The sequence below is a fragment of the Canis aureus genome, chromosome 8 (assembly GCF_053574225.1).
Source record: "Canis aureus isolate CA01 chromosome 8, VMU_Caureus_v.1.0, whole genome shotgun sequence".
Classification (NCBI taxonomy): Eukaryota; Metazoa; Chordata; class Mammalia; order Carnivora; family Canidae; genus Canis; species Canis aureus.
In genome coordinates, this window is record NC_135618.1 from 54,816,056 (window position 1) to 54,841,026 (window position 24,971).

A 24,971-nucleotide genomic window follows, 5' to 3' on the forward strand; every position below is an offset into this window, starting at 1 on the left:
TGCTTTAGTTTTGCCAGCTTGAAAATGAAGATTAATAATAGCATCCAACTTTGGGGTTGTCATGGAGATTAGATCATCAGGAGTACAAGTGTCTGGCACTGTGTTAGTGCTCAATGAATTTTAGCTGAAAAAACAAGGCCAATAAAAAGGGATCCAGGATCTAATTTTTGATTTGGGAAGATGGAGAGAATTGAAATGAGCAAAGGATCATCTTCTAGCAGGATGATGACTAAGTAGAAAATCCTGTGAGGTCCTGTGGCCTGGGGTAATGGTAACTACATCTTACAGAAGTGTCATGAAGTATCATGACCGCCCCGATGAGTAGCATTGATAGAAGGAAAATCTGCAATACGGGAAGAGGGAAGTGTATTAGCATAAGTGATATGTATGTGGGCAGCCTGGGTGGCTCAGCGGTTTAGCCCTGCCTTCAGCCCAGGGCCTGATCCTGGTGTCCCGGGATCAAGTCCCACATCAGGCTCCCTGCATGGAGCCTGCTTCTCCCTCTGCCTGTGTCTCTGCTTCTCTCTCTCTCTCTCTCTCTCTGTGTCTCTCATGAATAAATAAAATCTTAAAAAAAATAAATGATAGTATGTAAAAAGTATTTAGTGTATTTAGGTGTGGTATAAATATAAATACATTTGGTCTTTGTCTCTAGCACAGAGTTCCTGAAACCCTTGGAATTCTCTGAGTGATAGGAGTACCCTTTCTTACTCAAAAATGAGTCCTTAGGGTGCCTGGGTGGCTCAGGTGGTTCGCCTCCGACTCTTAATTTCGGCTCAGGTCATGATCCCAGGGTTTGAGATCGGGCCTGAGTTGGGCTCCAAGCTCAGCAGGTAGTTTTCTTTCTCTCTCTCTCTCTTAAAAAAAAAATGAGCCCTTTTAACAACCTGAGTTAATGCTAACGAGGTCACTAAGGTGGAGCCCCGAGATAACCTCAGGATGGGGCCCTGCTCACCAGCAAGACTAAGTGATGAAAAGAACTCTCTCAGCCCCACCCACTTGCTCCCTAGGGTTGTGTGCGTGTGTATGTGTGTGTGTGGGGGGTGTTCTGGAGATTAAGCTCTATAAAACTCTTGAACAATAAGATTTGAAGAGTTTTAGGGTTGGGGGATGCTTGGGACCTTTCTGGACCTTGTCATATGTGCCTCCATCTAACTGTTCCTTGTATTCTTTATGATATCCTTTACAATAAATGGTGATAGTAAGCAAAATGTTTCCCTGGGTTCTGTGAGCCATTGTGGCAAATTTTTGGACCTGAGGAGGAGGTTGTGGGCATCCCTGGTTTGTGGCCAACTTGGACAGAAGTGATCGGCACGTGTCTGGGGCAGTCTTGTGGGACTCAGGATCTGCGCTAACTCTGGGAAGTTAATGTCAGAGTTGAATTAAATCATAGGATACCTCTTTGGTGCCCACAGAGAACTGGAGAATTGGTTGGAGCAGAAAACCCACCCATTTTGCATCAGGAGTTCTGTTGATTGGGGAAATCCTTTTTCTTTTGACAGTTTTCGTAAAGGTCTGATGACTTGGTTATGTCAGCTGACGAATGTTCTGTTTTATGGGTAGAAATGGAGTGTATACTAAGCGAATGGGTCTGAGAGGACAAGTCTCGATTGGAAAGGTAGTTGAGAATTCCAGAAAGAAACATTCCAGAAGGAAATCTGGAGTGTTTCTCTGTTATAAAATAGGGTCCAAGAACACAGCTGGGATTCAACATGTGGAACAGAGGCCCAGGTCGTGTTCATTGTGGCTACCTCTCCAGGTGGCTTGGGCCACAAGGCAATAATCAGGAAAGAGAAGGTTAATTATGGGCAGGACAGAGTGTGGACCTGCCTGCCTCCCCCTGAGTGAGGTTGGAGAGAGGCTTCTGTAGAGAACAGAGTGGGATCTCATGGGGAAGATCTAGTGTCACGAGTCTCAAAGATATTCTGAATTTGTATTTGGGAGAATGGCTGGGGCATTGCACCAGATAACCATTCTTTCTCTTGCAGGTGTGATTGCAACTGGCCCGTGGAGACCAGGCCACCTGCTGTCCTGCTCTCTGTCCTGCTGGTTGTCATTACTGTAAGGTCAGAAAACACTGAGGGAAGCCCAGAGGTTTCAGCAGTCATGTCCAATGGGGGAAGTTCAGTGTCAACCCAGATCTCGTTGAGAAGTAGCTCATCCAACCCAAACTTGTGAACATTATTTCCATGTGGCAAGGGCTGACCAGAACATTTAACCCACAGACTAGGAGTGAGGAGTGAGGTTAAATGGTCACCAGGTCCATTTAACCTGGTGGAGTCATGGAGTTGTTTGCAGACTGGAGGATAAAGCAGGCAATCGCCTTCTGTAGAGTATCTTGAAGGGTAGCTTTGCTGGTGTCAGGTGTTGAACTAACAGTCCAATAAATACACACACACACACATGCACACACACACAAATATGCAATTAGATGTTTTGATCAATATTTTTTAATGAAGTATGTTTAGCGTTTTATTGAAACTTTCTGGGGTCTTTCTGGAGGGAGGCCTCCTTATAATACCATTAATAATCCTGGTATTATTAAGCAACTGCAGGGCAATAAGAAAGAATCATTGCAGATAATAATAAAGCCTCGATTAAAAGCAAAAGTGGAGGCTACCATAAATGGCAAAGTTGAGGATGAAGAAACCATGGAGGAGAATCTAGGTTGGATCTTGACAGTAACGATGGTGAGTAAGGTCATACTGAGTGCAGGCACTGTCCGAGCCTTTAGTGTGTGTTAGTCCTCATAACAACCCAGTGATGTGGGTATAATGTTGTCCTCATGGTATCAGTGACTAAACTGAGGCACAAAGGGTGATAAGTGATAGAGTCAGAATTGAAAATAAGTCTGGGCATGGAGCATGATGCCGTAGTCCTCATGCTGTCCTTCTCGGAGGCTAAAATCAGAACTGTGGTTGTAAATCATTCATACTTTGTTGTTTCTAGTTATTCCTCCATTTGAAGTGAAATGTATATGGTTCCTATTCCTTGGTGGGGGCTGTATAATTCTAAATAAATCTTTCTGTGGTCTTCATAAAGTCCTGAGCTGAGAATTCCCTCCAGGCATCGTAAATGGTGAAAATGTTGGCAGGGTGGACCCTGTCCTCCTACTGTGGTGAGAACTCTGTTGCCCAGGCCGTCTGTCTAAACAACTGACAGGTCTGCTGAGATGTCCCAGGCACAGCAGATTGATGTGTCTGAAGCTGGACTGACACTTTGTGTCTGAGTTTTTCTTTCATCCTTCTGTGAACCTGGGATCCTTGATTGCTTCCATCTCTTTTGGTCTCCAACCTCATGTCCAGTTGGCCATCAAGTTATCAGGTGCAGCTTCTTAAATAATCCCCAAACATGGCCCCGGCTCCAACCCTACTGCCACCACAGACTATTTCATGACAGTTTCCACAGCCATGTTCCAACTGGTAACCCTGCTTGAGTTTCATCATCTTGTGAAAACACAAGATATCTTCTTAATTATTATTATTATCTTAAAGATTTATTTATTTTAGAGAGAGAGAGAGTGAGAGGGCGCAAGAATGGGAGGAAGAGCAGAGGGAGAGGGAGACTCCAAGCAGACTCCCTGCTGAGTGCAGAGCCCAAGGTGGGGTTCGAACTCAGAACCCTGAGATCATGTCCTGAACTGAAACCAAGAGTTGGGCGCTTAACCAGCTGAGCCACCCAAGTGTCCTAATTATTTTTTTTTAATTTTTATTTATTTATGATAGTCACACAGAGAGAGAGAGAGAAGCAGAGACATAGGCAGAGGGAGAAGCAGGCTCCATGCACCGGGAGCCCGACGTGGGATTCGATCCCGGGTCTCCAGGATCGCGCCCTGGGCCAAAGGCAGGCGCCAAACCGCTGCGCCACCCAGGGATCCCCCTAATTATTTTTTTATTTTTCTTTTTTCCTCTATAAACTGTTTTGATTTCCCTTATGTTTTGTGAAGACTTGGAAAGGCGTACACCTTGGTTTTAAATCTATTGGTAGCTACCTTCAAGATTTGAAAAGATGTCCTTTAATTAAACTATCAGAGTCAATTCTAGAAGTGCAGTCTTGGAAGGAATGCTCCTTTTTCTGTGAAGGAAGAGAAATTTCATCTTTGATCTTTTCCTGCCCCAGACGTCATGAATTTAACCCCATCAATTGTCTCAATTATAAAAAGAAAACTTTGGTGGGGCGGGTAACCAGCAACTTGTATCCATAGTAAGATCACATTCCAGAGCTACCATTTCCATTGCACTGGCTGCCAGGGGCACTGCGTGTGTCTTTGCTGGCCACTGCTGCCCCATTCTTGAGTATTTACCTCTGGTTGCTATTGCATTTTTTCCCAGCATGAGTCTTTAAGTATTTTATTCAGGTTGAGTCTTTGCATGTTTGAGAAAATCTTGGGGCGCCTGGGTGGCTCAGTCGGTTAAGTGTCTGCCTTTGACTCAGGTCATGATCTCAGGGTCCTGGGATGGAACCTCATGTTGAGCTCTCTGCTCAGCAGGGAGTCTGCTTCTCCCTCTCCCTGATCCTTCTCTCTCTCTCTCTCTCTCTCTCAAGTAAATAAATGAAATCTTAAAAAAAAAAAGAGAGAGAGAGAGAGAGAGAATCTTTTTGATGCTTTCTGGTGACTTCTCCTCACATTATATCTTGACGTGGTATAAGGATCCTTTAGGTCACGACTTTCGTGCTTTGTAACCAATGCCCTGATATTTTCTGGCATTTAGTGCTCTGGAGTGCATGTCCAAAGCCAACACGATGCTTTGCCTAGGTAGTTATAGGAATTTTAAAATTTTGCCCCAATATTTCTCTGTGTGGATCGTATTTGCGTAAAGTCCAGTCTCCACTTTTAAACTCTTATATTTGTTTAGAGCTCAAATTTTTCTACCATTAGTCTGTAGTGTGTCCACTCCTCTGAGATTTCTACTACCTTTGGTTCACTTTCTCTCGTGGTTTTTATCACGTTCCCATTTCCTCTGAGTTTTGTGGGAGAGGAAGTGCATTTTCTCAAGTTTTTCTTCCACTGCCGACTTCACCCTCTGAGTGGCCTTGTCTCCCACAAGCTGCCTCCAAAGTGGCCTAACTTGATTATTTTGATTGTTTTTCATCTTTAGATAAAACTTCCTAATCCAAAATTAACTTCTTGTGGAGACCACCTGTCCCCATTTTATAGACTTCTCGGATCCTGTGGAAATCACAGATCAGATATTTTAACAGTGTTTCTCCCTTCCCTTTCTCTTATTTTCTTTCTGCCTTTCCTTCTTCTTCCTCTTCTTTTTTATTTGGCAGTAAATTAATTTCCCCTGACCCTACAGAGAAGTTCCCTTCCTTTAACTGTACACTATTTTTTGTATGCCTCATGCAGCTTCTCATATTTGCCCTGATTTTTAGAAGAGGGATCCCCAGGTCTACCCTGAAAGGCAAAAGAGAAGAAAACCCCAAAGATTACCAAGCAATGAGCAATTTTAGGGATCCGGAAGCTTGTGTGAGGGTAGGTCAGGGATACTGGAAGGAGCAGAGTCTTTGAGCACCCTGGCACGGGGCTTTGTCACAGACACCAGGAGCGAAATCCAAATCTCTCTATGGCACACTAGGATCCAGGTGTACAATGTGTATAGCACAGTCTTTAAGGGAAGACAGAGGCTTTCCCACCAACATAGAAAGATCTCACAAACATGAATCTGTAAGTGCAAGGCTTTACTCTATCAATCACTAGTTGACTGTTGGCTTTGCTTAGGAGTTCTGAGTTCAGGTTTTTATTTTTTTTTCTTGCTGTTTCTTTTTTTTTTTTTTTTTTGTATATTTTTTTATTGGAGTTCGATTTGCCACCATATAGCATAACACCCAGTGCTCATCCAATCAAGTGACCCCTCAGTGCCCATCACCCAGTCACCCCAACCCCCCACCCACCTCCCTTTCCACCACCCCTTGTTTGTGTCCCAGAGTTAGGAGTCTCTCATGTACCGTCACCCTCTCTGATATTTCCCACACATTTTCTCTCCTTTCCCCTTAATTCCCTTTCACTATTTTTTATATTCAAAAGAATGAGACCGTCTAATGTTTGTCCTTCTCCGATTGACTTACTTCACTCAGCATAATACCCTCCAGTTCCATCCACGTCGAAGGAAATAGTGGGTATTTGTTGTTTCTAATGGCTGAGTAATATTCCATTGTATACATAAACCACATCTCCTTTATCCACTCATCTGTCGATGGACACCGAGGCTCCTTCCAGTTAGGCTATTGTGGACATTGCTGCTAGAAACATCGGGGTGCAGGTGTCCCGGCGTTTCACTGCATCTGTATTTGGGGTAAATCCCCAGCAGTGCAATTGCTGGGTCGTAGGGCAGGTCTATTTTTAACTCTTTGAGGAACCTCCACACAGTTTTCCAGAGTGGCTGCACCAGTTCACATTCCCACCGACACTGCAACAGGGTTCCCCTTTCTCCGCATCCTCTCCAACATTTGTTGTTTCCTGTATTATTAATTTTCCCCATTCTCACTGGTGTGAGGGGGTATCTCATTGTGGTTTTGATTTGTATTTCCCTGATGGCAAGTGATGCAGAGCATTTTCTCATGTGCATGTTGGCCATGTCTATGTCTTCCTCTGTGAGATTTCTGTTCATGTATTTTGCCCATTTCATGATTGGATTGTTTCTTTCTTTGCTGTTGAGTTTAAGAAGTTCTTTATAGATCTTGGAAACTAGCCCTTTATCTGATAGGTCATTTGCAAATATCTTCTCCCATTCTGTAGGTTGTCTTTTAGTTATGCTGACTGTTTCTTTGGCTGTGCAGAAGCTTTTTATCTTGATTAAATCCCAATAGTTCATTTTTGCTTTTGTTTCTCTTGCCTTCATGAATGTATCTTGCAAGAAGTTGCTGTGACCAAGTTCAAAAAGGGTGTTGCCTGTGTTCTCCTCTAGGATTTTGATGGGTTCTTGTCTCACATTTAGATCTTTCATCCATTTTGAGTTTATCTTTGTGTCTGGTGTAAGAGAATGGTCCAGTTTCATTCTTCTGCATGTGGCTGTCCAATTTTCCCAGCACCATTTATTGAAGAGACTGTCCTTTTTCCAGTAGATAGTCTTCCCCGCTTTGTCAAATATTAGTTGACCATAGAGTTGAGGGCCCATTTCTGGTTCTCTCCCATTTCTGGGCCATTTCTGTTCCATTGTTCTATGTGTCTGTTTTTGTGCCAGTACCACACTGTCTTGATGACCACAGCTTTGTAGTACAACTTGAAATCCGGCATTGTGATGCCCGCCCCCCAGCTCTGGTTTTCTTTTTCAATATTCCCCTGGCTATTTGGGGTCTTTTCTGATTCCACACAAATCTTAAGATTATTTGTTCCAACTCTGTGAAGAAAGTCCATGGTATTTTGATAGGGATGGCATTAAATGTGTAAATTGCCCTGGGTAGCACTGACATTTTCACAATATTAATTCTGCCAATCCATGAGCAGGGAATATTTTTCCATCCCTTTGTGTCTTCCTCAATTTCTTTCAGAAGTGTTCTGTAGTTTTTAGGGGATAGATCCTTTACCTCTTTGGTTAGGTTTATTCCTAGGTATATTATGCTTTTGGGTGCATTGTAAATGGGATTGACTCCTTAATTTCTCTTTCTTCAGTCTCATTGTTAGTGTATAGAAATGCCAATGATTTCTGGGCATTGATTTTGTATCCTGCTACATTGCCAAATTGCTGTATGAGTTCTAGCAATCTTGGGGTTGAGTCTTTTGGGTTTTCTATGTACAGTATCATGTCATCTGCAAAGAGGGAGAGTTGGACTTCTTCTTTGTCAATTTGAATGCCTTTTATTTCTTTTTGTTGTCTGATTACTGAGGCTAGGACTTCTAGTACTATGTTGAATAGCAATGGTGAAAGTGACATCCTTGTCGTGCTCCTGATCTTAGGGGAAAGGCTCCCAGTGTTTCCCCATTGAGAATGATATTTGCTGTGGGCTTTTTGTAGATGGCTTTTAAGATGTTGAGGAATGTTCCCTCTATCCTTACACTCTGAAGAGTTTTGATCAGGAATGGATGCTGTATTTTGTCAAATGCTTTCTCTGCATCTATTGAGAGGATCATATGGTTCTGGGTTTTTCTCTTGTTGATATGATCTATCACATTGATTGCTTTATGAGTCTTGAGCCAGCCTTGCATCCCGGGGATAAATCCCACTTGGTCATGGTGAATAATCTGAATGTACTGTTGGGTCCTATTGGCTAGAATCTTGTTGAGAATTTTTGCATCTGTGTTCATCAGGGATATTGGCCTAAATTCTCCTTTTTGGTGGGGTCTTTGTCTGGTTTTATTTATTTATTTATTTTTATTTAAAATTTTTTTTTAATTTTTATTTATTTATGATAGAGAGAGAGAGAGAGGCAGAGACACAGGCAGAGGGAGAAGCAGGCTCCATGCACCGGGACCCCGACGTGGGATTCGATCCCAGGTCTCCAGGATTGCGCCCTGGGCCAAAGGCAGGCGCCAAACCGCTGTGCCACCCAGGGATCCCCTTTGTCTGGTTTTAGAATTAAGGTGATGCGGGCCTCATAGAACGAGTTTGGAAGTATTCTGACCCTTTCTTTCAGAACAGCTTTAGTAGAAAAGGTATGGTTTCTTCTTTAAACGTTTGATAGAATTCCCCTGGGAAGCCATCTGGCCCTGGACTTTTGTGTCTTGGGAGGTTTTTGATGACGCTCCCTGGTTATCGGCCTGTTCAGTTTTTCTATTTCTTCCTGTTCCACTTTTGGTAGTTTGTGGTTTTCCAGAAATGTGTCCATTTCTTCTAGATTGCCTAATTTATTGGCATATAGCTGCTCATAATATGTTTTTAAAATCATTTGTATTTCCTTGGTATTGGTTGTGATCTCTCCTTTTTCATTCGTGATTTTATTGAGTCTTTTCTCTTTTGTTTTTAAGAAGGCTGGCTAATGTTTTATCCATCTTATTAATTCTTTCAAAGAACCAACTCCTGGTTTTGTTGATCTGTTCCACAGTTCTTCTGGTCTCTATTTCATTGAGTTCTGCTCGAATCTTTATTAACTCTCTTCTTCTGCTTGGTCTAGGTTTTTTTTTTTTTTTTTAAGATTTTATTTATTTATTCATGATAGTCACAGAGAGAGAGAGAGAGAGAGAGAGAGAGAGAGAGGCAGAGACACAGGCAGAGGGAGAAGCAGGCTCCATGCACGGAGCCCGACGTGGGATTTGATCCCAGGTCTCCAGGATCGCGCCCCGGGCCAAAGGCAGGCGCTAAACCGCTGCGCCACCCAGGGATCCCATTGGTCTAGGTTTTATTTGCTGTTCTTTCTCCAGTTCCCTTAGGCACAAGGTTAGCTTGTGTATTTGAGGTTTTTTTCCAATTTTTTGAGGGATGCTTGAATTGCAATGTATTTCCCTCTTAGGACTGCTTTTGCTGTATCCCAAAGATTTTTGATGGTTGTATCTTCATTCTCATTAGTTTCCATGAATCTTTTTAATTCTTCTCTAATTTCCTGGTCGACCCTTTCATCTTTTAGCAGGATGCTGTTTGCTGTTTAACCTCCAGTGTTTGAATTTCTTCCAAATTTCTTCTTGTGATTGAGTTCAAGTTTCAAAGCATTATGGTCTGAAAATATGCAGGGGACCATCCCGATCTTTTGTTATCAATTGAGACCTGATTTGTGACCCACTATGTGGTCTATTCTGAAGAAAGTTCCATGTGCACCTGAGAAGAATGTGTATTCAGTTGCATTTGGGTGTAAAGTTCTGTAAATATCTGTGAAATCCATCTGGTCCAGTGTATCATTTAAAGCTCTTATTTCTTTGGAGATGTTGTGCTTAGAACATATGTCCATTTGCAGAAAGTGCCATGTTGAAGTCTCCCAGTACAAGTGTATTATTATCTAAGTATGTCTTTACTTTGGTTATTAATTGATATACTTGGCAGCTCCCACATTCGGGGCATAAATATTCATGATTGTTAGGTCCTCTTGTTGGATAGATCCTTTAAGTATGATATAGTGTCCCTCTTCATCTCCTACTACAGTTTTTGGGATAAAATTTAACTTATCTGATAGGAGGATGGCTACCCCTGCTTTCTTTTGAGGACCATTTGAATGGTAAATGGTTCTCCAACCTTTCATTTTCAGGCTTAGGTGTCCTTCTGTCTAAAATGAGTCTCTTGTAGACAGCAGAAAGATGGGTCTTGCTTTTTTATCAGTCTGAAACCCTGTGTCTTTTGATGGGATTATTAAGCCTATTCATGTTTAGAGTTACTATTAACAGATATGAATTTAGTGTCATCATAATACCTATTCAGTCCCTGTTTTTCTGGATTATTTCTTTGGGCGTCCTCTTTCTTTTACAGGGTGCCCCCTCAATATGTCTTGCAGAGCTGGTTTGGTGGTCACATATTCTTTCAGTTTCTGCCTATCTTGGAAGCTCTTTATCTCTCCTTCTATTCTGAATGAGAGCCTTGCTGGATAGAGTAATCTTGGCTGCATGTTCTTCTCATTTAGGACCCTGAATATGTCCTGCCAGCCCTTTCTGGCCTGCCAGGTCTCTGGGGAGAGGTCTGCTGTTAATCTAATATTTCTCCCCATAAAATTTAGGGATCTCTTGTCTCTTGGTGCTTTAAGGATTTTCTCTTTATCTTTGGAATTTGCAAGTTTCACTATTAAACATCGAGGTGTTGAATGGTTTTTATTGATTTTTTAGGGGGGGATCTCTCTATCTCCTGGATCTGAATGCCTATTTCCCTCTCCAAATTAGTGAAGTTCTCAGCTATGATTTGTTCAAATATGCTTTCTGGTCCTCTGTCCCTCTTGGCGCCCTCTGGAACCCCAACTAAATGTAGATTTTTCCTTCTGAGGCTGTCATTTATTTCCCTTAACCTTTCCTCATGGTCTTTTAATGTTTTTCTCTGTTTTCCTCAGCTTCCTTCCTTGCCATCAACTTGTCTAATATGTCACTCACTCTTCTACCTCATTAACACTTGTCATTAGGACCTCCAGTTTGCATCTTATTTAATTGATTTTTAATTTCGGCCTGATAAGATCTAAATTCTGCAGTCATGAAGTCTCTTGAATCCTTTATGCTTTTTCCCAGAGCCACCAGTAGCTTTATAATTGTGCTTCTGAATTGGCTTTCTGACATCAAATTGTAATCCAAATTCTGTAACTCTGTGGCAGAGAGTACTGTTTCTGATCCTTTCTTTTGTGATGAGTTCTTCTTTCTAGTTATTTTGCTCAGTGCAGAGTGGCTAAAAACGAGTTGTAAAAAAAGAGTTCAAAGCACAAACGCTTCTCTCTGTATCATTCTAGCTGTTCTCTCTTTAAATCTCAGGTGGAATTCATAGGTTTTCAGGATGATTTGAAAGTTATCTAGGCAAGTTGGTGGGGACAGGTGACTTGGGGACCCTACTCCTTCGCCATCTTGCCCCGCCTCTGAGTTTGGGTTTTTAAATCCAGCTTCCCATCCCTGCCTCAACCAGGGAGGCTGGGTTCTAAGCTTGATCTTCTCTTAAATTATACTTTGAAAATAGGTTTAGTTACTGTTCTAGGCGCTGGAGCTATGGACATTGTCTTTGTTCTCATGGGATCTATAATCAATTGGGTAATCATCAGGTATTAATCTAATGGTCATATTAATAAACACAAGCAAAGGATAATTAAAAACTTAGTGTGTAATGGAGTGGGGAGGGAGGTTAGGGTATGCTTCCTGGAGGAGGTGGCATTTGAGCTGTGACCTGAAGGATGATTAGATACCAAGCAAGCCAAAGTGAGTGGTGGAAGAGCTTGCTAGACAGAGGGAGTGCAAAGGCTTTGGATGGAAGGAAGCCTGAGCAGTTTGAGGAATCTGAATAAAAATAAAAAATACAGGGCTAGAGGTGAGGAGGGCAGAGCAGGTGAGGGTAGGGGTGGCGAGAGGTACCAGATGAGATCAGAAGGATTGCATGGGTCAGAGCCATGGGCCCAGTCTTCATCTTTAGAGCAAGGGGACTCCTGGAGGGATTTATCTGAAGAGTGGAGCTGGCAGGGGTGATGATGATGCCATCAGACTGGGCCTTTGGAAAAGTAGCTCTGGAAGCAGAGACTCTCCAGACTGCGGGAAGGGATGGTGGGCAAAGTCGGAAGAGGAGTAGATTAAAGAACATCCTTCAGGACCTGAATGGTGACCAGTCCCACTTCGTGTGAGCACCTGAGGGTGTGCCTGCTTTGAAGGGAAAGAGTGTTATTGTTTCTGTGGCTGTTTTCCTTGTGTGAAGACTTGCCACTTACATTGGGTGGTATGTCCAAGTGTGTGTGGGAACTGGTAGGGGAAATCAGTTACTTCTTTGGGTTTATTGATCTGCCCCTTCAAGGGTGTGGGATTCCATGGGGTGGAGTCCTTCAGGTTGGCCTTAGCCCAGGGAGCCTATCCTGCAGGCTGTTCCAGGGCCTTGGGAGGCATCTGGGAAGGGGATCAGGAGCCGGGTTTCAACTTGCTCGTGCTTGGATCCCACACCTCTGTGACTTAGGGATGGGGGTGGGGGTGGGGTTCCTCCCAGCTTCTCCCCATGACTTCGCCAACACACCACCTTGCCAAGAAGGTATCAGACCGCAAAGAGCTCCTTTCGCCTGGTCCTGTCCAGGCTACACTGAGCGGAAGTTACTGGAAACCTCTGACATGACAACGACACCCCATCTGTATCCTCTATTAGCCACTGGTAAGTGGAGGGTGGTAGAAAGCCATGCTCACAAACATCGAGAAATATGAACATAAAGCTACTTCTCTTGAATCATACCTCTAAATAGCCTTTCCAAAAAGATAAACCAGCTCCCACTGCTCAAAACAAGAAACAAGAATGCCTGTTCTTTCTCTTCACTGGGTTTTTTTTTTTTTTTTTAATGTCTGGTACTTTTTTTGGAGGAAACCGCTGTACCTTGTGTGGATTTGTAGTTCTTTTGTGAGCTTGTTGATTATGAATCGTCTTTCTTCTTTCATCAGTGTCTGCTCAGGTCACAAAGAGTTAATGTAAAATGGCCTTATCCCCCTGCAGGGGAGCCCTGCCTTAGAGATACCACAAATTGTAGCAGCTCTGAGAGATCTCTGAGCTCATTTCCAGGTAGATCAGAGATGATTTTTGGAAATGTTGTTTGTGTGCAATGATTAGAACGGCTCTCGGAATCTGTTCTGTTGTAAGGTTTATTATTTCTTATTTTGTAGCCAAGACTTCTTATCACTAGAAAATCCAATAAATGAATGGACTCTGCAAGTCAATAAAATAATTAGTAAGTCATTTCTGGGTGGAAAGAATTTTTTAAATTGAAGTTAATATGACTGACTGCAGGGGTCAGAGAGGTGCCAGAAGGAGGCCAGCCAGGTCAGGGAAGTGCCAGGTAGAGGTGGGACTGAAGAGAATTAGGAGACAAGCCCCGCCCCCACCAGGGGAGGCTGCCTTTTACCTCCGCTGAGGGCTGATGGTTGCCATGTGGGAATGTGGGCTCAGGTGCTACCTTGTTTTCTGAACATCTGGATTTTTACATGGACTTAGTTGGCAGCTAAATTCAAAATACCTCTGCAAGGTCACGCATGACATAAATAGTGTAGCCCACCTGTTTGCAACCTTGGGTCTAGACTGTGAAGAAATTCTTTCATTTCAGTGATTTACATTTACTTGGGGCCCTCACAGAGAGAAGGAAAATTAAATGTGGGGTCCCACAAGCTTGGGGCTTTGCTTCTCTTTTCTTACTGGCGGGGAGGAGGCTGGTATTTTCAGAACTCTGCTCATAAAGAACTATTTTCAAAATGAAGAAACATAATCCATGCCGAACCCATTGACCCAGAGGAGAAGAATCACCAGGGGGAACCACCAAGGGAACCGTCATGGCCAACAGTTCCAGCCTATCACTTTCTCAGCCTCACATGGAGTCCAGTGGAAGCTGCCATGTAAAGTTGTGTAGGTTGTATACTGTTCAACTGTAGAGGGTCTTAGTCACAGTGTAGACAACCCTTGGAGTTGTGTAGTGTTACCACATGAGGCCTGCCAGAGGCCAGATGTCCCATATTCCAGGGTTGATGTGGTATACACGTTTGGACATATGCTTAATGTACCTGAAGGTGTGCAGGTTCAACTTTCCACTCGACTGTGACCTGAGGAAGGAATCTGCCTTCTAGTTCTAGTAATTAGCACCATGCTTGGTTCTCAAAAGACAAAACTCCTTCCCCTACTTAAATCAAATGTCCAAGAAGCCATTGATAGTAGATTTTGAAGACTGGGAGAAAAGTTGCCTTTAGAGATAGAGATTTTTTTTTTTAAGATTTTATTTATTCATTCATGAGAGAGAGGCAGAGACATAGGCAGAGGGGGAAGCAGGCTCCATGTAGGGAGCCTGATGTGGGACTTGATCCTAGGACCGGGATCATGACCAGAACCACAGGTAGATGCTCAACCACTGAGCCACTCAGGTGCCCCTAGAGATAGAGATTTGTGGGTCATTAGAGACTTCTCAAAGTCACAGGAGTAAGTGAGGTTGCTGGGCAATGTGGGAGACCGGGACCCTGATAGAGGAAAGGAAGATGAATTCACAAAGAAGATTGAAGATGAATGTGTAATCAAGAGAGATGTCATCACAAAAAACGAGGACCCACCATATTGTCTCCATCATCAGCACATAATGAATATTCTCAATAAGTATTTGGTAAATAGATGAATGAATGAAGTAGTGAGCAGTGGGCACTGTGAAGTCCTGCAGAGAAATCATGCAGAGTGAAAACTGAAGAGGGGCCTTTGGGTTGAAAAGAGGCAATGAGACGGTTATTAATAACTTTGGGAAGAGCAGTAGCTGTCTCAGTAGAGCCGCCCCTTCTTCCTGGAAGCTTTCCCAGACTACCCTATAACTGCTCCCTCCTGATACTATTTCCTGCCATAATACATAACACTCCATCTTCAACACCTGAGCAAGTGCTTGTTACCCAGCATTACATTTATCTGCTCTTTTCTGTATCTTCCACAAGTCTGCAAGCCTCATGTGTTGAGACCAAACTTGATTCCTTCCACATCAACCCTCACAGTACTCTCTGTAGTGAGGTACAGTAGAGTGTTAATGCAAATTTCTCTTTAAATAGCAATAGCTACAGGGCAGTCCTGGTGGCTCAGTGGTTTAGCACCGCCTTCAGCCCAGGGTGTGATCCTGGAGACCCGGGATCGAGTCCCACATCGGACTCCCTGCATGAAGCCTGCTTCTCCCTCTGCCTGTGTCTCTCTGTCTCTCTCTGTCTTTCATGAATAAATAAATAAAATCTTTAAATAAAAAAGCAGCAATAACTAAGGAAAGAGAAAACTAACCTCTGTATGATATAATAGGTGCAGAATTGAGAAATGTGCAAATATAAATGGACATCTATCTAGTGGAGGGAGAAGCACATTATTCCCTGGAGAGTTATCACTTTGGTTTCACCAGGAGATTCATGGAGAGATCTCTAGCATTTGGCAGACCTCAGGGAACCAGGAATCCACGTTGGAGTTCTTGAGATGCCACTTAAAACAAAGGGTCATTTTTTCCTACCTATTTCAGGCCTAAGAAATAGGAAGAGTAGGTGTTAGCAGTGAGAGCTCTCGCGGTAAGAGCGACGAGAGAGATTTGGGAAGGCTGACTCCCGATGAAAGTGGAGGGTAGAAGTCCAACATCTTCCAGCTCAGGCACAGAAATATTTATCAAATGTGGAAACATGTGCATGACATCTTATTAAAGGAAAAGCAGCTACCAAATGATAAGTACAATGTTTTTTTCTAAGACAAATTGTTTTTCTTTCCCATTCTAAAAAAAAAAAACCAAAAGAAAAAAAAAAACAAAACCCAAAACCTGAGTTTTTCTTAGAAATTAACAGTTAAATAGGAAATAAGAGATGGGAAGGACATTCATTTAAAAGGTTTTTACCTGGTTATGATCGACTTTTATGTTGGAGACTTTTCTTTTTTTTCTGGGGTTTCTGAATTGAGAATTACTCTGAGAGGAATAAAAAATGCACAATAAATAGATTTCCACATGAACATTCCCCGTATGAAATTTTTGAATAACATGCTTAATGATAAGATGATTATGAGAATATTTGTTAAGTGACAAAAGTAGAATGCCAAATGAGTTCCATGTGGAATGATGCCATGTTGGCAGTGAGGGTTTATATGGGTCCGTGCATCTAGGCCCAGGAAAAGATAGTGGTGGTTATCTCCTGTCTCCTGGTGAGCCTCAGGGTGATTTTTATATTCTTCTCTTCTGTACTTTCTGTTATAATACCTATAATTAATGTCACAATAGAATTTTTAAAATTTATAAAAATATCCATTATAATATCTACATATTACCTACTAATTAAAATTATGAATAAACAAAAATACTGGGGCGCCTAGGTGGCTCAGTCAGTTAAGTATTGGACTCTTGGTTTGGGCTCAGGTTGTGATCTCAGGGTTGTGGGATCGAGCCTAGCCTTGGGCTCTGTGCTCAGTGGGGAGTCTGCTTGTGATTCTCTCTCCCTCGCCCTCTGTCCCTAAGCTTGCATGTGCATTCTCTCTCTCTCTCTCTCTCCCCCCTCTCTCCCTCCCTCTCTCCTTCTCTCTTTTTTTTTTTAAATTTTTATTTATTTATGATAGTCACAGAGAGAGAGAGAGAGAGAGAGGCAGAGACATAGGCAGAGGGAGAAGCAGGCTCCATGCACCGGGAGCCTGACGTGGGATTCGATCCCGGGTCTCCAAGATCGCGCCCCAGGCCAAAGGCAGGCGCCAAACCGCTGCGCCACCCATGGATCCCTCTCTCTTTCTCTTTAAAATAAATGAATACATTAAAAAATCTTTTAAAAATAAATAGAGGCTCCAGGGTGGCACAGCCAGTTGAAGCACCTGATTCTTGGTTTTGGTTCAGGTCATGATCTCAAGGTCAATGAGATCAAGCCCCATGTTGGGCTCTATGCTCAGTGTGGAGTGTACTTAGGACTTTTTCTCCCTTTGCCCTTCTCCCCTGCTCTCACGCTCTCTTTCTCTGTCTCTCTCAAATAAATAAATCTTTAAAAAATTAAATAAACAGGGATCCCTGGGTGGCGCAGCGGTTTGGGGCCTGCCTTTGGCCCAGGGCGCGATCCTGGAGACCCGGGATCGAATCCCACGTCAGGCTCCCGGTGCATGGAGCCTGCTTCTCCCTCTGCCTGTGTCTCTGCCTCTCTCTCTCTCTCTGTGTGTGTGACTATCATAAATAAATAAAATTTAAAAAAATAAAAAATAAAAAAAAATTAAATAAACAGGAATACCCATAAGGATGACAGAAAAAGCACACAGGTCAGGAAATATGTCTGTAAACATTCTGTAAGAATTTACAAGTTAAAAATCTTCATATTTATTTTTTTCATTTCCTATTTTCATGTGATAATTACAGTAAAACTTTAAGATTTCTATTTTAGAGAGAGAGCATGTAAAATAAGGGAGGGAGAGAATCTCAAGCAAGAGTACAGAGCTTGCCTGGGGTTCAATCTCAGGACCTTGAGATCATGACCTGAGCTGAATAAGAGTTGGACACTTAATCAGCTGAGCCACCCAGATGCCCCTACAGTAAAACCCTTAAAAGAAATAAAAGGAATGAGAAAGCATGCTTTGGTCATGTCGGGCCCCTCCCCAACTGCTTAAAACCCTTCCACAAACAGCTCCCTGTTGCTTTATTTTTTTAAATTATTTTAACTTTTTTAAAATTATTTTAAAATTTATTTATTTGAACAAAAGCAAACACAAGTAGGGGAAGGGGCAGAGGGAGAAGGAGACTCCTCCAGGGAGTGTGGAGCCTAACATGGGGTTCGAGGTGAGGCTCCATCCTGGGCTGATCCTAGGACCCTGAGATCATAACCTGAGCGGAAGTCTGCCCTCTAACTGACTGAGTCACCCAGGAGTCCCTCCCTGTTGCTTTAGAACAACGACTTTTAAACTATTTCCTCGGGTGGTCACCTCCATATAGCAAAGCAAACATGCAAAAACTGCCATTTCTGTTTATCAACATAGACACTCTCTGTTGACTGCCAGCTACGATGGACAGGAGCTTGACTCACTTTTCATTGTATCTCTCTCACATCTTCCTGCTATAATTATTTTATATACTATATACTATATATATAATGTATATTATATACTTTGCAATTTGGGGAACTAGTTTAGGCCAAAATTCTAAATGTGAGGCCCTTGGAAATGTGAACAAAGTCCAACCTCCCTTGCAAGGGACTTGCAATGCCTTTGAGGAGCTGGCTTTGTGTAACTCTCTGCCTTCTGCTGTCTCCTGCCCCCTCTACCTGTGTCACTGCAGCCCACGAACTCCATCCCCAGGCCCTCCTGGACTCCTGCGAGTGCTGGCATTTCTGCTGGGACACACTCCTTCCTCCACCCGCCCCCTTTGCCTGTCCAACTGCTGCACAGAGTTGAGGAGCCAGCTCAAACATCACTTCCTTTCAACTCTGCTCCCCCATTCAGTCACCCTTATTTATATATATTTTCCCAGCACACTGTACATCTCCTTTTCAAGTACCCATGATGCTGTTCTTATTTTACTGACTGCTTTTTCCATTAGACTGTGTCTCTGGCGCTGTGCCCACTAGGGCCTTCCTGACACTTAGCGCAGTACCTCCAAACCAGAGGTGTTCCAGGATTTGTAGAATGCGTGAGTGAATGTTCACTTGCAGGGGGCAGCACAGAGAGGGGCACCGGGAGCTTCCCAGCTGCTCATCCCGCAGCCTTCAGAGATGGAGTTAGGTAGGTGATGGTCACCAAGATTTCCAAGGGTCTAAGCTGATAGAAAACAAAGTTTAGGGAACCAGCCTGCACTGGGGCAGTGGCCATAGGCCTAGCAGTAGAAAGACAGGTCCCTGATCAGGTCGTGTTCTCATTAGTCCTTGAAAGGCAAGATCACCTGGTGGAGGAACCCTCACAGAGACACAGAGGCTGGCAAGTGCTTGCCCTCCAGAGTGGCAAATACCCAGAGTGAGAAGGTGGGCAGGAGGAGGCGTGAAGGGGGGGGTGTCATAGGAAGTGACATAGGAGAGAGAGAGTTTAGGTCCAGATTACAAAAGCTACTTATTCCATGCCTTGGACTTTAGGCAACATGGAGCCAGCCAGGATTGGTTTTGTTTTGCACGGATTTTTATTAAGCAGCATAATAATTGGAAACCGTGCCAACTAGCTTCCCTGTGATGGCTTCCATGTTATGGCTGTAAAACACATGTGCCATGATCTATGTCAGAGAACCCCAAACATGCAAACAGCTCATTTGATCTGAAATACTAAGCACTTTCATTCAAAATGTTGTGGGAAACAAGCTTATAAACGGTGTTTACAGGCAGTGTCATTTGGGAGCTAAAGCATTTCTGTTTTGCTGAAGCTCTTTAAAAAATTTATAGCAAGATCAACATTATAATGCCAATACAGGGAATTTTTAAAACCCAAACAAATAAAGAAATGTAACCACTGGTAGAACACAAGAGGATATAATAAGTCTTGTGCTAAAGAATACTGGCATGGAGGGATACACGCTTATTGTTTAAAAAAAAGGTGCAAGAAACAAAGAAACAGCACAAAATAGCTTTTAATGGAAAATAATATTCTTGCCCTACTGCTTCCTGCTCAAAATCCTGTTTCTCAGAAGCAACCAGTGTTAACCCTTTTAAACTATTTCTTCGGGTGGTCACCTCCCTATAGCCAAGCAAACATGCAAAAACTGCCATTCCTTTTTTTTTTTTTTTTTAAGATTTTATTTATTTATTCATGAGAGACACAGAGAGAGAGGGGGTCAGAGACACAGGCAGAGGGAAAAGCAGGCTCCTTGTGGGAGCCTGACGCGGGGCTTGATCCCGGGTCTCCAGGATCAGGCCCTGGGCTGAAGGCAGGCGCTCAACTGCTGAGCCACCTAGGCTGCCCAAAAACTGTCATTTCTGTTTATCAACATAGACACTCTCTGTTGACTGCCAGCTACGATGGACAGGAATTTGACTCACTTTTCATTGTATCTCTCTCACATCTTCCTGCTATAATTATTTTATATACCATATACCATATATATATATATATATATATATAACATACTTTGCAATTTGGGGAACAAACAGGTTTAGGCCAAAATTCTAAATGTGAGGTCCTTGTAAATGTGAAGCTCACGACAGCCTTGGAAGTAGGGCAGGTGGCCGTGGGAGGTGAGAAGGGACAAAGCTTGAGGACATCCTTCATGTCTGTCTCTCTCCCTCCCTCTCCTATAATCCACATCCAAAGCTTCGGCAGATTCTCGTGGCTCTGCCTTCAAAACTTAGCCCGAGTGTGACAGTGTCTCCCACTGCTTCTGACGCTTCCTTTCCGGTCGAGCCACATCTTGTCTTGCTGGATTATTGTACTTGCCTTCTGATGGGTCTCCTGTCTCAGCTCTTGCTTCTCTGCAAAAGGAGACTTTCTGGATGTAGGTGGGAGTACGTGACTTCTCTGCTCAACAGCCTTCAGCGGCTCCCACTTCACTCAGAGCCAAAGCCAACTCCCCACCACCTGTGGGCACAGCTTGTGCCCTGATGTCAGCCCCAGATCACTCGCCCCCTTGCTCACTCTTCACAGTGGCCATGATGTTCCTCAACCAACCCAGGCTCACTCCCACCTTGGAGCCTGTGCACTTTGATCCTCTGCCTGGAATCTTCTTTCCCAGCAATCTGCCTGGCTTGTTCCTTTTCTTTAGCCCCTCTGGAAGGAGTGCTAGTAAGTATAGGAAGTGGTAGGGGCAGAGGCCATTTTCTTCATTTTCTTTTTTTTTTTTTTTGTGAGGAAATCTGGCTAGGGGGAAGAAAGGAAAAGAGGTGCTAGGAAGAGACCAGACAGAGGGAAGCTTTTCACACTAAGATCGCCCCAGGCATGGGTTCTGAGGCTAGGAGTCCAGGAAACAGAGAAGAGTTAATGTGGAGGGAATGTCCCTGAGGAGGAAGAGAGCAGGCAAGATCAAAAGCATGAACAGATGAAACAAAATTAATTAACAGGTTCATGCCTGGAAGCCATCCTTTCTCTCTGAAATGGAGGGCAGGGTCGAATCCAAGAGGACCGGGCTAACTTAAGGGGCAAGAGGAGGTGGTGATGTGGGTCTGAAACACACCAGCTGCTGAGGGGAGCAGGAGAGGGAGGTGTAAAGGCCTTGCTCTGTACGCTGAGGACCAAGCACAGCCAGAGACCCTGCATATGAAATGCCCCCCATACATGCTTGTATGGTAGATTTCCCGCTCCCCAACAACGCTCCGCAGTCCTTGTGTTGTGATAATAAAATAATAACAGACAGTTAGAGGATGATCATTTCTCTTCAGATGAGGAAACTGAGGCAGAGGTGACACAGCCAGTTAGTGGTTGCGTTGGTCAGGGTTCTCCTGAGAAACAGAACCAGTAAGATCTCTTTTTCTCTTTCTATCTCTCTTTCTCTCCCTCTCCCCCCCACCCTCTCTCTCCCCACCTCCCCTCTCCCAGAGGGAAAAGGTCAAGAAAGAGGTAGAGATACAAAATATAATGAAGAGACATGTCTTCCAGATGAAGCAGGAGGGAATGGAGCCCTCTCTCAGAGAGACAGGGAGAGACTGATTAGAGGCTGAAAGTCCCTATAATCAGTCAGTAAGCGGGAGACCCAGTAAAGCTGAGACTATAGTTCTGGTCCAAATGCTGGGAGGCTTGAGACTCGGAAAGAGCCACTGTTTCAGGATCTGAAAACAGGAAAGAGCCAATGTCCCAGCTCCTGGTCAGGCAGAGAAGTTCCCTCTTTTCTGATCAGCCCTTTTGTTCTATCCAGAGCTTCGACTGATTTGACAAAGTCTACCAACATTAGGGAGGACAGTCTACTTTTCTGTCTACTGGTTCAAATGTTAATCTCATCCAGAAACACCCTTGTTGAATCTCACACTCAGAATAATGCTTGACCAAATGTGTGGGCATCTTGAGGCTTGGTCAAGTTGATGCATGAACTCTACCATGATGGTGGTGGAGCCTGAGCCAGGCTGCCAGGCTCTGCCCATCCTGAGCACCCACTGGAGTCCAGAGTTGAAAATTTGCTGACATAGCAGGCTGAGATATTGAGGAGTGCTTGATGTAACGCCCCAAGGAAAATGTAAGCTGAGACATACTAGTACTGATGGTATTATTAATAATAATTAATTAATGTTTTCAGAAGTGAAGCTAGGATGGAGAGGTACAGGAAGTCTCCCGTGGATGTATTAGTTAGGGTAGAGGCTCAGCTATCCCAACAAAAGGGACCTAAAAATACAGAGGCCTCAATAGAATGGAAGTTTCTTTCTTTCTCACATAACTGTCTACAGATGGGAAGGGTGGTTTTGCCAACACCAACACATGGGTCCCGGCTCTGGTCCAAGTTGGATTTCCAGTTGGTACCACCTCCAGTCAGTGGGAAAAGGAAAAGCACAGGGCAATGCATTCCTGTCCTTTTTAGGATCGATCATGGTAGCCTCTACCCCATGTGGCTATTGAGCACCTGAAATATGACCAGTGAAACTGAGGAAGTGAGTTTTATATTTAATTTTAATTAGTTTAAATGTAAATTTAAAATCACTACTCTGTTCAGTTACTGGAAAGCTCTTAAATGTGTTTAGAACAATTGAGATATACGAATATACTTCTTTTTCAACTGTGAAATCTAAATACAGATCAACTATTTCTTTTTTTAAACTTTTTTTTTTTAATGATAGAGATTGAGAGAGAGAGAGAGAGGCAGAGACACAGGCAGAGGGAGAAGCAGGCTCCATGCTTCGGGAGCCCGACGTGGGATTCGATCCCGGGTCTCCAGGATCGCGCCCTGGGCCAAAGGCAGGCGCCAAACCGCTGCGCCACCCAGGGATCCCCAGATCAACTATTTCTGATGAAAATTTAGTTTACTTTTTACATCTTTACTGAGATGTGCTGTAGTTGCAAAAGAGCCATTGGATTTTGAAGACTGAGTATGGAAGAAAGAATGTAAATTAACTCATTAATAGTTTGTCCTGGGATTAAGCCCAGCGTCAGGCTCCACGCTCAGGGAGGAGTCTGCTTGAGATTTTCTCTCCCTCTCTCCCCACCCGCTTGTATTGTCTCTCTCTCTCAAATAAATAAATAAATCTTAACAAAAATAAGCCTACTAGAAAATTCGGAATTATGTATGTGGCTCATATTTTATTTCTACTGGACAGTACTGGTCTAGACTCTTGGAAGATGTACACATCATTTACGTGCACATCCCAATGGCAAGGAATCGGTCACAAAATAATAATCTCCCAGAGTACTCTAGAAGGGGAACTCACACACAACATTTTCCAATAACTGTAGGGACACTGTTGCTAAGTGGCATGTTAAATTTTGATAATGGATAAGAATCTCATACATAACATATGATCCCTTTGAGAACCAGCATTCAGCACAATGCCTGGCTTACTGTAGGTCCTCAACAAACATTTGTTAAATAAATAAATGAATAAATTAGGCCATTTAGATGAAGACAAAAAGGAGATAAAATATGTAATTTATTCATTCAACAAATACCTGAGCACTGACTGTCCCTAGGCCCTGGAAATATAGCAGTGAACAAAACACACAGATTGCTGTTCTCAGGAAGATCAAGGTTTAAAATAAACAACAAACCTGTAATAAATGATGTGATGTCAGTTCACAGTAAATACCCAAAATAGAAACACTTGCTAATGGAGAAATTGAGAGTGATGGAGTGGGGTGCATTTCAGATTGAGTGACCAGGGAGACATCTGTAAGGAGGTGATGTCTGTCCAGAAACCTGAGTCAAGTGCACAAGCTGGACTTGGAGATATTTGATGTAAGAGCATCACATTCAGAAGGAACAGCATGGGCAAAGGCCCTGAGGGCAGGAAGTACTAGTGTTGCTAGAATGACAGCAAGAAGGCAATGGGGCTGGAGAAGAGTGATGAAGGATTGAGTCAGAGCAGTAGGTAGAGGCCAAACAGTTTAGATTTCATCCTCAGTGGGATGAAGACCACCAGAATCGTGTTCTTAGAAGCGATTTAAAATCATCACTGCACCTCTTTTTTTTTTTTTTCCCCACTGCACCTTTTATAAGCTATTCCTGCCACGAGAGGCAGGGAGGTGTGCACAACATCATGAATATGGGCCCCAGGCAGGGCAAAGTGTGAAGCTTTCTGTGATTTTGCTATAGGGCTTTCAGAAATTGGTGTTTAGCAGCCGCACACTTTCTCTTTGGCTCAGCAAAGAGGGAGCAAAGCACTGTTTTGGGCTTCCTTCCAGACTTGGAATTAGTTTGTTTTCTATCTTTTATCACAAACATCCTGCTGCCCTTTGCCAGTATTCCTGGTAATAGAACCTTTTTGTTTTGTTATATTTTAATCTGCTTAGTGCATGTGGCTTGTCTATCTGGCCCCACAAATCACCGGTTATCATCACAGTCAATGGTCTGTGTCCAGCCAATTTCACAGACAAACACCTCTCTCCTGGTCACAGTCCCTGACGTGAGGAAGTCTGATTTACAAAGTCAATAAAAATGCATTCAGGGAATTACTGGGCCTGCTGGCTTAATAGATGAGATTAAAATCTCCAAGTTTCGGACAATAAGAAGTCATTTAACACAACGTAAGGTGGCAAGTGGGTTATGGAAATGTCAGCTGTCCAGGGTCAGGCACCACTAGAAGGGGATTTATTGGAAGACAAACTAATTGATTAATTGCCTTTAGTGCCTTTACCTGCATGACCCTAGGGAGCAGATATCATAGTGTATTTCGTTGGTCACTTTAGAGAGCAGACAACTTTTTCGTAGTGGAAAATCATCTAGAACAAAAAAAGTAGGACATTTCATAAGGATTTTTTTATATATTGAGTTTTCCTCATTAGCAAGTGAATAAGTGTTCGTTGTGGCTTGGCTTACCTGGAAAGCAGGACCAGCCAGAGGGAGAAATCAGCTGTGATACAATCACAGCAAAGGCCCCCGCTGATCCCATGGAGGCTCCGGAGCTGGGATTAAGAGAC

General features: G+C 43.3%; 1 long non-coding RNA gene across 1 annotated transcript in view; it reads left to right on the forward strand.

The window, feature by feature from the left end:
* Positions 1-23,062, forward strand: part of LOC144318131 (uncharacterized) — a 62,503-nt gene extending 39,441 nt beyond the window's left edge. Inside the window, exon 4 of the long non-coding RNA XR_013383971.1 lies at positions 22,679-23,062. This is a non-coding gene — a long non-coding RNA (uncharacterized LOC144318131). The remainder of the gene's footprint in view (positions 1-22,678) is intronic.
* The last annotated feature ends 1,909 nt before the right edge of the window (positions 23,063-24,971 follow it).